Source organism: Strongylocentrotus purpuratus, unplaced genomic scaffold (assembly GCF_000002235.5).
Source record: "Strongylocentrotus purpuratus isolate Spur 01 unplaced genomic scaffold, Spur_5.0 spur5_scaffold_16, whole genome shotgun sequence".
NCBI lineage: Eukaryota > Metazoa > Echinodermata > Echinoidea > Camarodonta > Strongylocentrotidae > Strongylocentrotus > Strongylocentrotus purpuratus.
In genome coordinates, this window is record NW_022145601.1 from 28,828,646 (window position 1) to 28,845,773 (window position 17,128).

Here is a 17,128-nt window from a genome sequence, read left to right on the forward strand (position 1 = left end):
TGGTCAAGTATTATTCTACAACATTTAGGTATGTTACACTCAATTTCAGATGATGTTATGTACATAATCTAATTTTCAGTTAAAATCCATAAAACAAGATAAAAATTACAGATACAATAACAGATTTGGTGGATGCTTGATATTTCATTTGTACCCCTCATTTTTATTTAGGTAAGCTGTTACTGAGAATAATAATAATAATATTTAATTTTTATATAGCGCTTAATACAAATGTCTCTAAGCGCTTTACAAATATGTGTGTAGGTTGTGTTATCCCTCATGGCCTATAGGGATTATTTCATTCATGTTTGCTGAGGATTATAGTGTTATTATGATCCTAAGTCAAAATATTACCATACAGAGTGCATATTGGTCCAATAATTCAAGTGGATTTGGGGGTGTGAATAAATTATCTGTATCTGCTTCCTGGAAATTATCAGGTTAGGGTATAAGCCTACACAGGAAATCAGGTGATGGCTGGCATCAATGGCATAGGGCTGTTCTATAGGGGACAGCGAGGGGGGGGGGGGGCTCTAGTCTTACTTGTTGCCATGCGAGAGAGCAAGGCGATCAAGTAAGAGAAGGGTTTGTAAGGGGGTAAAATCATCTTCATTTCTCTTTGTCTTCACCTTCTTCCATTTTACTCTTCCTCTTATTCCTGTTTACCAGTCTTATTACTAGACATATACAATTTGTGAAAACAAGTGATTGTAAAAATAGAGGGTGTGAAAAGGGGTTATATCATCATCTATCTTGATATCCCCCCCCTCCCTTCATTTCCCTCTCTTCAATTTACCTCTACTTCTGGCAAATCAATCAGGGGGGGGGGGATGGGCATTCCCCCATTCCAGTTTGCTACACCAATGGATGACATACTTGTCAGTGAGGTGAACTGTAATGTAAAGGGTTTATTTTCACCTCAGAGGTAGAGGGGGTCTCTCAAAACAAAGGGAAGAAACCTTAGGTGATTGTGGTGACGGGTATGGTTTTAAAGTGCACCAAATTCAATGAAATTCTCTTCAAAAGTGCATAGGGTAGAAACGTGTTTGTGCATGATAAAATGGTGTATTTGTAACATTGCTTTTCACTAGAAGCCTCAAGATACCCTGTGTTTAATTTACTTCAAACTTTCAAGATATACAATATAGAAATGGTGCATGTAATATTGTTATTCCATCTTTGTGGTAGGCTGCATAACCCTTTGAAGAGTACTAGAAAGAAGGAGGAGGAGGAGGAGGAGCAGAAGAAGGAGAAGGAGAAAGAAAAGAAAAGAAGAAGAAGAAGGAGAAGAAGGAAACGGAGGAGGAGGGGAAAGTGTTAGGTTTTGTTCCTTTTTATCACAATGGAATAGCTGTCACACTTAGAATAACTTTCGCAATAAAATAACTTCTCACATGCACTTTTATTTTCTAAATCATGTGACTTCCTTTTAAAACTTCTGCGGTATTATCTTCAATGTTATTTTTCAACGATTTTGAAGATTTAGTTCAGATGTAAATTACTTTTGGGTGTTGGCTTTTGAAACAATAATCCTTTTCATATGCCATATTGTTTAATTCAACAAGACTGACTAATAATAGTTGGATGGTCATTGAATGCATAAACTTTGTTTCCTTCCAGGAATTAAACTTGGACTTTGTGGGAGTGTATGTGGGCAGCATAACTACTTCGTTTTATGACATGATGCTTTTCATTTCAATTGCTAATTGCAGGCGACTTGAAATTGGAGATTTGGTTGTACATTGGTTAATTATTTATAATTTTTGTTTTGTTTACTACACTGCAGGAAGAAGGAGGAAGATCTAGAAGAAAGATTGAGTAGGGAAAGTAGAGAGAGAGAGAGAGAGAGAGAGAGAGAGAGAGAGAGAGAGAGATGGAGATGAGGGGGTAGAGAGGGGAAAAGGGAGAGGGGTGAGTTGTGGTTTGATTGAGAGAGAGGGAGAGAGAAAGAGACAGACAGACAGAAAGGAGGGAAGAGAAGAAATGGAAGAGAATGGAGGAAAGGTTGAGAGAGGGAGGAGGGAAAGTAAGGAACAAAGATATATATATATATATATATATATATAGAGAGAGAGAGAGAGAGAGAGAGAGCAAGAGAGAGAGAGGGAAAGACAAAGATGGGGGGAGAGAAAGAGAAAGAAAGGTATAGAAAGTAGACCAAAAAGGGAGTGTGGGGACAGACAAAGAAAGAGAGATGAAGAGACAGAGACTGAGAAAGGGAAACGAGAAAAAGAAGAAATGAGAGGGGGAGAGAGAGAGAGAGAGAGAGGGGGAGGTGAGATCAGGGAGGGAGATGCAAATCCAGATACGTAGAGAGATAATATAAATTGGGTAATTAGTATGTAAATCACAGTGGATACATAGTAATATTGGGTCAATGTTGATGGGAAAGAAATAATTGGTTTAGGATAGATGATGATCGTAGTAGCAATGAGATCTTATTTAAAGGTCAAACATTTCGAGTAGATAATAATTCATAGATAGCTCTGATCTATTTGATTGACATACCTAATTATTGGAGAGAGAGGGGAAGAGAGAAAAAGGAGGTGTAGAGAGTAGGATTACAGATGTAGAGTTGAGAAGGGAAATGAAGAGAAAAAGAGAAGAGGAAATGAAGGAGAGATACAAACGTACTTAGACAAAGAAAGCAACATTACCATAAAAGGAAGTGAGAAAGAGAAATAGAACACAAGATCAAGATGAAGGGAGAGAGAGAGAGTGAGCGAGAGAGAGAGAGAGAGAGAGAGAGAGAGGAAGAGAGAAAAAGGAGGTGTAGAGAGTAGGATTACAGAAGTAGAGTTGAAAGAGGAAATGGAGAAAAAAAGAGAAGAGGAAAAGAGAGAGAGAGATATGGAGCAATACAAATGTACATAGACAAAGAAAGCAACATTACCATAAAAGGAAGTGAGAAAGAGAAATAGAACACAAGATCAAGATGAAGGGAGAGAGAGAGTGAGCGAGAGAGAGAGAGAGAGAGAGAGAGGAAGAGAGAAAAAGGGGGTGTAGAGAGTAGGATTATAGAAGTAGAGTTGAGAGAGGAAATGAAGAGAAAAAGATGAGAGGGAATGAGGAAAGGAGGGACTCAGAGAGAGAAAAAGAGATGGAGCAATATAAATGTACTTAGACAAAGAAATCCACATTACCATAAAAGGAAGTGAGAAAAATCAGGATGAAGAGAGAGAGAGAGAGAGAGAGAGAGAGAGGAAAAAAGAAGGGTGAAAGAGAGAAGCAAACAAGAGGTTGATGTCAATTTGAGAAGGAAAAAAAAGGTAACATGCGTAAGACACGATTCCTCCTCATACGACACGCAAGCAGTACGCTGGAGCGGTCACAAGATGACAGGCAAGCAAACAGCTCATCTTGCGTTGGCTGCACACACCTCAGACCGCCAACATTAATACTCTTGTACAACATATTAGAGGATGCGTAGTGTCTCACTTCGGCATATATACACCAGCGCTTGAATTGCTTGATCGCTAGCCAGGTAGCTAACCATAGGTGGTGCTCATATTAAACCACAAACACGTTGGCAGTCGCTGGAGATCCCTAGTCCAAGCCGACAGTGTGTGGATGTGTGTTTGCGTTGGGTTATATAGCGAGGATCGTGTCCTAGCAGTGCCTTCTCATTAGATAGGTAAGTAGGCAATATGGTTTTCTTATCAGGTAAAGAAAAAAAAAAGATGTTTTGCAACCACGTCATTGTGATATCTCTGTATATGTTTTCATTGAAGAGAAGTGCTTAATGAGAGGATGAACGTTGGCATTTCAAAGCCTTCTCAATGCTTAGGTTTGATGGTAAATATTGACAATATGGTGTCAAGATTATAGCTGAATTAATAAAACTAAGATGAACTGTTACTAGATCTTCATGCTTTGTAGGTAAATCTGTACGATTAATGGATTGAATAAACATAATCATTCATGACATTATGTGAATTTATCCCACAATGGAGCAAGGAACAGATTGTAGTGCCTTCTCAGTTCATAAATCTAGTGTTAAGTAGGCAATATGCTGTCATGATCAAGCCAAAAGATAACTATGATAATTTGCAACGGGGTCTGTCAGTGTAATCTGTCTGTATATCCTTAAGATGTTGCATAGGATGAGCATATGTGAACTTGCCCCTGAATATGTGGAGAAAGGGTTTCTCATTTCATGGATGTGTAGGGAACTAATGTGCCAGGGCAATATGGAACTTATATAGCCAAAATGAAATAAGATGGATTGTAACATGTCAATATGCTCTGCGTTTTACAACCGCCTGATAATTAATACTTGAATTAATAGAATTGTCTACATTTTGAGGAGTTTGAATCACAAGTACTGTCAAACCTGCTTTAGCAACCACCTGTATAGAAAGGCCACCTGTCTATAAGGACCACATTTTAGGTTTCCTTTGAATAGGGTTTCTAATTGAAACCTGTACTATAGGAACCTGTATATAAAGACCAACTGCCTGTTAGATTTTTTCATGACCTTTCATGTCTCCCTTGAGCGGTGTTTATATAACAGGTTTCATTGTATATGGATGCTATGATGTGTTGTAAATGTATCCAACATTGTATCTGTTTTCTGTGATATGATAATTAATTTCACAGACCCTCACTATTTCTAACCCATCATAAACAATAACGTCTTCTTTTCTTGGAAGGTACCTTAAATACAGGGATGAAATGAGCTAGGATTGTATGATATCTGCCTGTCAAATTCATTTTAATAAAGATGTGTATGCTCATTCAACTAGTAATGGTTACTTAATGGATCAGTATGTCTGTATGGAAACTTACACATGTCGTTAAACTTTGCTTAACACAGTCCATTATTTTATTATCTTTATTATGTCCCAAGTGACCATCCTCCATTAATTGAAAGTAACTTAAATCTGGTTACTTAATAGAAATTTATTTTGAAATAAAAATGAAATATAGATTTCATGGAGACAATTTTTATCAGTATTCATTTTGACACAATTCTTGTTTATCTAGTACATCTACTGATACACAAACAGACCAAATGAGGGAGAATTAGAAATCATTATCAATACAGAATAGCGATAATTGTTTGTTCATTTGTTTTCAATCATGCTTCTGAAACAAAAACAATTTACCATGCTTCATTCAACAAAGATCCAACCCCTTCTCAATCAATTTTTGTCTTCTGAATGCATCAACACTACCAATAAACCAGACTGTTATTATTCACCCAGAGCATCCAATCAGGCTTTTTTTTTTTATGAGACTCCCTCGCTTGAGGGGAAATTGTCTACCAGCTAAATTTGATAAGCTACACGTACCTCCAGCAATTTAATATATTTACACATCTTGTCTAATAGGGTGTGTGGTCAATAGGTAAAGGGTTTTATTTTGTAGGTCAGCCAAGCCCTTTATCATGCTTTTTTTTTGCCTATATGCTTGCTATAAAGGGGTGATATATATATACATTGACAGTCTGATTAATTTACTGGCTTGATGTGTACAATGCAGTGTTCCTCCAAAAGTGGTATTTAGACTTGAACTTGTAATACATGATTGATTAGTTTTTCATGAAATTGTTATTTATAGGAAAGGTAAATTAGTGAGATTTCCTTTCTCTCGCTGTGCAGTGTCCCGTTTCTCTCTCTCTTTCTCTCTCTCTCTCTTTCTCTCTCTCTCTCACTCTCTTTTCTTCTCTCTCTCTCTTTCTCTCACTCTCTTTCTCTCGCTCTCTCTCTCCATCCTGCTCCATCTCTCTATCTCTCTCTTTATCTCTATATCTTTTCTCTTTTTTCTCTCTCTCTTTCTCTCGCTCTCTTTCTCCCGCTCCATCTCTCTATCTCTCTCTTTATCTCTATATCTTTTATCTCTTTTCTTCTCTCTCTCTCTTCCTCTCTCTTCCTCTTCCCTCTCTCTCTCTCTCTCTCTCTCTCTCTTCCTTTCTTCTCTATCCTGCTCTCTGTACTGTATTTCTAATATTCTTTTCTCTCTTTAAACATCTTATAAGATAGGATAATGTGCTTACATCTTCTTACAGTTATTATCTTGAAGAATTGAAAGAAATGCTGTATTACTTCAGCATTTATTACCTTGTATATGATTATATTGTTATGTCATATAGTGGTATATTCACTTTTATCCTAATGTAAGGGTTGAGGTTTGAATCCCATGCAGCCTGGCCCAAATGTCCTTTAGCAAGACATTAATCCACATTTGGCACTCTCCACCCAGGTGTAAAATGGGTAACTGGCAGTAATTGCTGTGGTACTGTAAGAGCAGCAATTGATTCAGATTAGGGATCCCTGGGTAAACAAAAGTATCATTATTAAAGTCACCAATCACCCCAAAACATAATTTGTGCATACTTTGAATGTATAAAATCAATCTAAATGAGGCATGTTTAGGTTAATAGTTAAGGAGTATGAAGTAAATAAAGTATATAACATAAAAATGCACTCATGGAACCCAACTCATACATGGGTTCCATGCAGGTCCTATTCTATCCAAGCCTGTACATATATTTTGACTATCCACTCAACAAGTCAGTTTTGTTTGTTGACTGAAAATGTATTTTTGTAATGCAATATCTCTTTGTAGAAGTACTGTTTGAAGATCATAGTTTGAACACAATACAGCGACAAGTAACACCTTGCATCCAGCAAAGCATTCTGTAGTGATTGGTATACACTTAAACCTTTATGTAGGCACAGTTATGAACAAGGCATATGAGCATGGCAAACACTTGTCTTCCCTAATCCCTTGTCTTGTTCTGAGTGGAGCAATCCCTCCCTAATCCCCCCTGTATCTGGAGAGGATCTTCTCATCATCAACACTAAGTCTACATCTACTTAAGATCTGCATAACTACACAGCCATCCAATCGCATATTGTTCCTATGTATGAGTACAACCAGGAAATGGAAATTTGGGTCGTTCTATCTTCTTGAAAGCTCTCATTTAATTGATGGTCTGTTAGGAGCCAGAATGAGCCTAATCTCTGTGTTAAAGGGATAGTTGAGTTCTGTTGCGCTACACAAAATAACTTTTTTGTGAGATAATGAAAAACTGAGTGTCAAATTTGAAAGAACATACAATTTAAATGACAAAAATCATCTTTGTTTGATCAAAATCGGATCAGAGACGGCTGAAATATCCATAAATATAACGATTTCTAATACTTGGGTACCACCACAAATATTAGATAATTTGAAAAAGCCGTTGAAAAAACAAAAAAGTGCCTTTTACGTCGTATTTCAGCCAATGCCGATGTTAGCTTTATTGTTGGCATTTTCGTGTTGGTTATATTACGCACAACCAGTTGGCCCATGTATTGTTATTTTGAATTAAATAATTAATTAACAGTCACCATATTTTTTTTAAAGTGGAGCTGAATTGGTATGATCGTATTGGCTAAATTTCACACATTTTGGGGTCTAAAATTACCTTCATAGCAATTTTAGTTTCTAAAAGGGCACTAGAAATGTCATAGATAAGAATAAGAGCAATAACCATGCACTTCAAAGGCATTTGCAGTCTGAAAACAGAACTCAACTATCCCTTTAAGAGAAACTGGAAATCAACGGTAGATGTGGACTCATTATTAAATAAAAAGGATGGTGGATGAGTCTGATAAAACAAATACCCACAATATTTCTTTATTTAAATCCATTTAGAGGCCACACATCAAATTAGTTCTAAACAAAAGAGAGAAACAAAGAGCAAGCTTGTAAGATGATTGCAAGTTTGGATGACTATCAAAACAAGATATGAACCTATTTGGATTGTTTAAGATTATTAATAATATCATAATTTTCTGACGGAATATCAAATATAACATTTTATTATCGATATAAGGCTTCCAAGTGGTACAATAAATCAGTGAATTTAAATTCCTTCATGACAGATCAATATTGTTTTCGTATCGCTCTGTTAGGCCTAAACAAAAAGATATTGTATTGCCCTTCAGGTGCTATAACATGGGTCGATCGGTCGGAAATCTTCTTTTTTTCCCACCTTTTTTCTTCCTCTTTGGGCTGATATTTGTTCAGTTTTGAATTCTTCTATAGATATTTTGTATTCATTACACATTTTTTTCTCTCTAAAAAACGGTGAAGAAAAAAAAACTTTATCAAAAACTCAACTATCCCTTTAAAGTAGATGAGAAATACCCTTCTGCTCTGAACAGATCATATCATCCATTGAAAAATTATTTCAAATTAATGGAAATTAAAAGAAACAATCAAGTAGACTTCCATAAAAAAAACTGAGTTTCTTATGCTCAAATTGACATCATAATCAGCTTGAATCTTGATCATTTCCCCCCATAATAATGTTATTTATAATTCCTTACAGAGGTTTACAGGCTTTCTGTGTTTCAATTTGACTTTTGTACATTTTTTATTCCATAATGCTGTTGCAAATATGAATAAGGGGGTTTGCTGATGTATGCTCTATTTGTATATAGCCAAAATCTTAGAGTTATTCTTAGCTTGCATTTGCATGGACATAACATTGAATTTCTTGGTATCCTGACATAACATTCTACTTTTGAACTAGTGACGTCATCCAGTCATACTTTGCTCGTACATAAGATTTTAAAATTTATTATTATTATTATTATTATTATTTATATACTGCATTTTTCCCAGAGCGGCCCAAAGCGATTACAACAAGAAGAATCCTACAAATAATGAAAAAATGAAAACTTACAGAATCCTAAAAAATCTGGATTTAAAAAAGAAATGTTTTAAAGTCCCATTTTGAATGAAGAGACAGATGGTGATTGCCTGAGTATTAAATGTTGCCTATTCCAAAATTGAATTTCTCGGTATCCTTACAGAACATTCTATTTTTAGAATAGTTGAATCAACAGTCATACTTTGCTCGTACATAACATAACATAACATTTCCAAGGTTGTAGACACTTAACGCAGGACTGCACTACTTGTAGCTGCTTGCACCCTCTAGATATAGCAAACAATGCCTAAGCCTTTTTCTTATGTTAATTGAGAGCTGATGGGATGAGATAACCACCTGTCAGTGACCATGCAGGGAGGTCTGATCCCTCCTGGCCAAACCAGTGCAAACAGGCTTAAAAATGTATTCTATTTTTTCTAAAAACTCTAAATTTTCTTGTCATACTAAATACTTGTACATAGATTGAGGGTTTTGGACAGCTGGCTGTATGCGCACTACACTCATTGATTATTCCAGGTTGTGGAAATTGAATCCCCACTCTGTACATCACTTGAGACATGTCTATATTCTATTTTTGAAGTAATTAAAATCTTCTCGGGTTACATTAGTCATGTCTAATATTGAGGGATTGGACAGGAAGCTTAACTTGTAGTGCACTTGTTGATTCAAAACACCAACAAATGTTAGACAAGAAGAGCACACCGTACAACATTCACTACATTTATAGATTCTATTTTGCTTGTACATTTTGCCACTCTCCACCCAGGTGTTAAATGGGTACCCGGTAGGATGCGAAAGCTAATGTGCTTAGATTAGCAAGTGTGCGCTTGTAAAAATGACGCCTGGCTGGAATGCTCTCCAGGGAGTGGAGAATGTGCATACTGAATCCGATGACCGGGATAATAATATGATTGCAGGGCCCTCAGGGAGAACAGTATGAATACTGATGAGGCTACCCTGGGTAAACAAGACATACTACTATTATTATTATTATATTATTATAAGTATTTTTGAAGTACACTGTTTGCCATAAATTTTGAATATATAAGATGGTTTATTCTTGATAGATAAAGTTGATATCTGCTCAGACCTTACTATCAGATCATATTGAAATGTCATAGAGGTTGATCAATCAAGTTCTGTGAAGATATAAACTATATCTATCAGGAATAAATCCTATTATTACAATAATTTCATTAAAATAGATTACAGACATTCATTCCAACTGTATACAGCAGTATAATTGAAATGCTCCATTTTACGTTAGTAGTGACACTAGTATAGTCTTAAAGAATTAGGCAGTATGTTATCCATGTAGGTTATTCTCTTTTTGATCATATTTATAAATATGAGCTCAATGTGATTTTAGACACATTTTTTATCTTCTAATTAATTCAAGCCTGCTAGTTGTACCAGCATTTTCAATTAAAATTTGAGAAATTTTGACGAGACGATTTCCAGTTAGACTCATTTCAAGTTCTTGTAATGCCCATTTTGTCTAAAATTCATATGTTCTAATAATAATATAATCATAACTAATAATATAATGATGATGGAGATTAGACCAAATGGCCATACACCTAAATGGTATATTAATGGTCATTATCTATGATGTAATCTTGTTGATTGCATATACATTTTAGTTGTCAGAAATATTCTCAAGTTATTGTAAATATCCAGACTCTGGTAAGTTTTAGTCTTGCTGGACATTGATGGATTGCACATATGCTGCACTAATTTCATTGTTGATAGTAATCATTTTAAGTCGTCATAAAAAAATGTATTTTTAAAGTAATTGAAAACTTATAGTGATAGTTTAGTCTTGCTCTGAATTAACAGGATAAAATGAAGGCTGTACCTATCTACTAATTGTTTATTTTATACAAATTTTGTTGTTGCAATATTCTATCTGAAGTACATGAGGTCTTCTAGTGTTAGCTTAGTCTGGCACATTCACATTATTGATGGATTGAAAGAAGGCTCTACATATCCTAACTTTTATAAATGCAATGCTTCCTGGGAGAAATTTCAATTATTTAAACATATTTGTGGCTTACACCCAGTAAATAAGATTGATTGATCTGTATTGAAAAATAAGTCAGAAAAAATCTTGGAACCAGCGGGACTTGAACCTGCATCTACTGCTTGCATATTAACTTGTTGATTATAGAGATCTATTTGTATAGTTTTCACAAATACAAGCTTTACAACACCAACAATGTCTCTCCTCAGCATACATCCTTTGTCTCTTCCGATCACCTTTCGTTTTCTTTTCCCCCCCCCCCCCCCCCCCCCCTCATCTTCCAATCCATCAGTGTCAGGCTACAAGTGGAATATCGGAGCGTGTGATTTGAAAACCAACCGTCAGCGCGCATCTCAATTATTGCCTGCCTGCCTGATCTGATACAAACAGAATCTGCGTTGACGGTGAAGTCGTATTTACGCTCGCCTGTCGGAGGAATGTAGCCCGGGGGGCAGGAGAAGCTCTGTGAAGAATTTCCTGTGAATTCAAATATTGAGGTGAGTATGCCTGATTACACAGAGTATTAAGCTTGGTACAAGAAGCTTCGGTCACATGTACCAACAGGATTCAGGAAACAAGAGTGAAAATACTATCAGTTGTTTTACCTAGGGGCAATTTCAATGGCCTAGCCCAATGCCTATTGGAAAAACATAAACAAAACATCTATAGCATGTAATCTGAACATTGAAGCAATACAGTCAGTTATTGAATCCGCATTATCTTGATTTCTTTGGATATTTACGATGTTGGCAATATCTAAATGCCTATTAAAGGGTGATAACCCAACGTTCTGACACCAAGATTATGTAACCTGATCGCAAAGAATTTCAAGAGATCAACTCGGGGGAAATTTCAACTCCCTATAGTATTGCCTCTAGAAAGCATGTTTATTATGTGATATGCTCTTGTACATATAGGCTATTGAAATTAGCCTGAGGTTGATTTTCAAATCTGTTTTTATTGTGTTCTATAAGTAAGTAATAATGATATTACCGGAACTATTCTGTTCTTGTAAATCACAATAGGATATAATGTTCACAGTGCGCTTTCAGAATTCTTTGGACGTGATTAAAATGGCTTAAATTTAAACAGCCGTTATTGATGTGTAGAGTATATTGAGGAATAATTCCTACCACATATTTACTACATCTGGGTGTATAGAGATAGAGGTAGAGAGGGTGAGAGAGGAGAGGGTGAGAGAGGGAGAGGTTGAGAGAGGGAGAGGTTGAGAGAGGGAGAGAGGGAGGGGGAGGGGAGAAAGAGAGACAGAGAGAGAGAGAGAGAGAGAAAGATTTTGAGAGAGAGAGGGTGAGAGAAAGAGAGGATGAGAGAGGGTGAGGGTAAGAGAGAGAGAGAGAGAGAGAGAGAGGGAGAGGTTGAGAGAGGGAGAGAGGGAGGGGGAGGGGAGAAAGAGAGACAGAGAGAGAGAGAGAGAAAGATTTTGAGAGAGAGAGGGTGAGAGAAAGAGAGGATGAGAGAGGGTGAGGGTAAGAGAGAGAGAGAGAGAGAGAGAGTGGGGAAGGGAGAAGGAGAGAGAGAGGATAGAGAAGAGGAGGGAAGAAAGATTGTGAGAGAGAGAGAGAGATAAAAGAGGGATAAAGGTAAAGAGGAAAGAGCATGAGAAGACAAGAAAGAGGAAGGCAGAATAAGAGAGAAAGAGAGAGAGAGAGAGGAGTAGGAATAAAAGTTTGTTGAAAGCTGGACAGGGTAATTGCACAACGAGCTGTATCTAGGATGTCTGTAACTTATTCCTGTTGAAAAAAACATTGAATTTATTATGAGAGAGTAAATATAATTGCGATTACATAAGTGGTGTTTTGTCATTGTAATTGAGATAATTATGCCTCTTAACATTAGGACTTCCTTATGTGGCAATCTATAAATCACTCTAATTATACCAATCATTATTATTTTTCTGAGAAAAGTATCAACACAATGAAAGTGGGATTTTCCTTTTTCTTACCAGGGCAGGCCGGGGAGCTATTGAACTTTTTCAAATGGATATGACAAATAACAGCACATGGGTTGAAATCTCTGAAATCAGTTATGGTGGCTTAATTTCAGTTGATTAATAAAAAAGTAATTTAGGTAGTAAATTCAACTGAGTTGGTTAAATTCACCTGGAAGAGGAAGGGGAGAAAGAGTTGTTCACCCTGTAATACATTTCTCACTAATGCACTGAGACTGTACATCGTGCATTTGGGATGGTGAATCACTAGATCTCCCGGCCCCCCCACTCAGAGGTCGGAATGACCGCATGCGTGTTGCCAAAATGTCCGGTAAAGGGGTACTTTTCGTGCGACAAAGTCCGGCCCGAGAATTGTAAGAAAAGGGGTGTATTTGACTTTTCACCCGGAGATTTCTTTAAAAAGGGGGTGTTTTTCTTTTTTTCTCTCATCTCTTTGGACTCCTGAGAAATTATTCCGAATTGAGGGGGTACATTGAGCATTTTTTCTGATTTAGGGGGGTCTCCAATGCAAAAAAAGCCCGCGAAAAGCCCGCGAAAGGGGGGTTCGGAAATGTTGGCAGTCCTCAGATAGGGGGTGCTTTCAAAAAGAGGGTACGAGCATATGCGTACCCTAAATAACACTGAGTGGGGGGGCCGGGCTAGATCTGCCACAAAAAACAGGAATCTTTCTTCTCCTCGAGCATTTCCGTCAAAACAAGATTTAATTCTCAACAGCCTGAAGTTGCAAGTTGAATATTCTCTTGCAAATGGATCGATGAGGACGTTTTCCTTTTCCATATGACACCCAACAATCTGTATTGCTGTCAGGTACTTGTATGTAATTAAGAGCATGAATGATTCATCTTCTTAGAACTGGAATGCATCATGAATTCTAAGATGTTCATGCTTCGATCTGCCCCATAGGGATCCAATTCTATCAGTCTTCTCGTTTTCTCTTGAATCTCCTCCCTGTCCCGATTTGCTGCCCTCCTGATCACTGCACCTTCATCACACCCACTCTTGATCTTTCGTCTACCCTTTTCCCTTGTCCTCTTCAGAATGTTTGAAGCCTTTTCTCCAATCAATTATTTCTCTCTTGTATCTCTTTCTTCCTCCACACCACAACTGTTATTTCATCTGATCAAGAGCCAGAATAGTATTGACTTTGTTTTAAAGCATATCAGTTGATGCCCCTCTAGCTCCAAACCTCAAGAGAAAAACAAAATTGATTCTTTTGGTTTGATGGTTGTTTTTCCATTATTTTTTTGCTCCGGCATTTTAGTGAAAATGAAAACAAGAACCCTTTTTATCTTTAGGGGGCCAGCATTATTGAGGTATTAAAGGTTTCTATGAGGCAGTAAACAAAATTGACTGTATTAAGTTAATTGTATAAAAGGCTTTAAAGGCCCACTGCACTACTTGTAGCTACTTGCGCCCTCTATATAACAAACGATGACTAATCGGTGACCATTGGTCCCCCATGATCCTCTTTTTCTTATGTTAACTGAGAGCTGAGTTGATGAGATAACCAACTGTCCAGTGACCTTGCAGGGCAGTCTAATCCCTCCTATAAACTACGGCAGATAAGCTTTAAAACACTTATAAGAACTTAACTGAAATTAAGATTATTTTGTTTCTCCACTTTTAGTTATCAAATACCATCCTATTGGGATCTGGGAGTGAATAGGATTGGATAGGATAAAGATAGGATGAAGAAAAAATCAGTAAGGTTGGTCTAAGTAAAGAGGATGCTTGAGACAAGAAGAAATGGAGGGAAGGAATGTCATGGCATGAAAGACAGTAACCCTTTGTAAGAGGGAAAGGCTGACTTTAATGAATAATGATGATGATTTCTTATTTTCTATATCTTTCTGCTCACTCTAAATTTGTACTCATAATTAATTTGACACTTCATTGCCTTCATTTGTCTTCTTTCAATATTTCTCTTCCTCTTTTTATTTCTATCCTGCTCTCATGAGAAATGAGAGTATCCTGCTATTAGGTTACTTTGCCCCTGAGAATAGTCCATTTTATCATGAATTATTCACGAAGTACAGTAGATAAGCCTCGGGTGACTCTTTTTACATCTATAGCAGTCTGTTTCTTTCCGCTCTCGTTCAAAGAAACACAAGACGGCCAATTATGATGTATCACTCACAGGGGGTAAATTTTCTTTTATAAAGTAATTGATTTAATTTCTCATTTCCTTTTGTAATGCATGATGAAACATGATATCAGCATATTCATATCTTAAAATGATCAGTTGACTCAAATCAAACAGCAAAAAAACCCATGATTTTAAGTATTTGAAAGTACATGTAGCTTGTAAAATGAGAAACCTTATCAAATTCCCTCTCTTGCTCATGTGTTCACCCCTCCCCCCACACATACACACACACACACACACATACACACACGCACACACACGCACACACTCATATTTTCTCACCCTTTGTATCTCTGTTTCTCACTTTGCTTTCAAATAGTTGATATTTCAGCAACATTTTGGAATATTCATTCAATTTGCTGTTTTTAATAATTTGTTGTATATCATTTTTCTTTATAAAGATACTCCCATTACATTTTGAAAAATATTGTAATATAACTTTATGAAATGAATTTTATTTTAAAATCATTTTTTCTGTGCAGATGGGCCATAACATAAAGCTGTATTAATGTTTTTATTTATTGCAAATACATTCCTTACCAATTTATTTATGCTAATTTGTTAATGAAATGAAGAAGACAGTGAAGAATATGTTGCTCACTATAAATCTACAAGCTCACAACTATTTGTGCTGTCGTGTTGCTGTTTAGTGCAATTAGAGTACATTACATTTACACATAATAAACCTATGTATTAAGAATCGTGTTTGGTGAATTCCAAAGTCATCAATTCATTTTAATGACCTGCAAAAGAGATGTAAAGATACCCACAGTTTATCCAGTTGTAAAATACATTTTTTGTTTATACCTTCATTGCACGCCATTTTTGTTTTAATGTGCCTTCAATTTGGAACATCATTATGGAGGTAATAATTAGCATCTTAGGGTTTCTCGAATGGCAATGAAAGCATGCTTTGTGTAGACGAGGAAACAACAACCCTTAGTGATCCTTGAATGGCTTCATTGATGATGTCACTAACCAGCAGACTTTATCGTGTTTTGTTACCATGGCTACTAATACTCGTAAAATATTTCCTGCACTTTCACACTGGCACTGACATTTTCTCACCCTGTGTGTGTCTCTCTCTCCCACTCTATTTCTCTCTGGTTTTTCACTTTCTGTCTATGGATTAGGAAAATTTCAGCAAGAGAACCTAACCTCTCAATCTCCCTCTATCTCTCTATCCCTCTCTTTCTCTCTCTTTCTCTCTCTCTCTTTCTGTCTCTCTCATCATTTTCTATCTATCTCTCCCTCTCTCTCTCCTGTTCTGTCTCACCTTCTCTGTCCCCCTCTCCCCAATCTCTTTCTGATTTTTTAAAATCCTGTTTGTTCACCTTTTTTTCTTATGAATAAGGAAAAGTTTTAGCAAGAGAAACCACTCTTTCTCAAGGAGGAGCTCTCAATCCCCCTCTCTCTCTCCTTCTCTCTCTCTCTCTCTCTTTCTTTCTCTCTATCCACATGAATATCTGTACCCTTCGTGCTCTTCTCTGTATCCTAATCATTAGACACTGTCTTTTTGAGTTTTTTTCTTTCTCTGCAAATTCTGATCACTTTTATGAAGATCATCGGTAATATTGATCGTTTGTATGCTCACTGCATATAGTATGCCTGCCTGTCTCTCTATGTAATCCTTTCTCTCTATCTCTCTCATTCATTCTCTCCCCTCTCTCTTCTCCCCTCTGCTTTTCTCTCTCTCTCTCTCTCTCTCTGCCATGCCCTTATCTATCTATCTGTCTCTTTATCTCTATATCTCCCTTTTTTCATTCTCTCTTTTCTCCTTACTATATGTATCTCCTGTGCCAGACACCATTTTTTGCATAATTTTCCCCTCTCCCTTTGCCTTTTAATGTCCAATGATGTTAAGAGACTTTCAAATCATTCAGAATAGAGCAATTAATGAATGCATGCATACACTTAGAATTGGAACACTGATAAAGAGACCATCATGTACGCATGGATTTTGATTAGATACTAATGAATGCTATTAGGTCCTTGATGGACTCTCTACTGCATCATTTGAATACTAATACATTGTCACATTAGAGAGAGTGAAAATTGAGAATGCTATTAAAGTAGCCAGTGAAAATATAATTGAGTGAGTGAGGGGGAAATGGAGGGAGACAGAGAGGGGTAGGGGAGATAAAAAGAGTTTTGCTTACAGTATTAGAAAAATTAGAAAAAGGAAAATGTAATCAATCAATTGAAATAGGGTAAGATAGTGAATGGAAATGAGGGAGAGAGAGAGAGAAAGAGTGGGAGAAAGAATGAAAGGAAATTTGGTGTTTGAGCTTGTGTCTGGGGGTGAGTGCGAGAGAGAAAGGG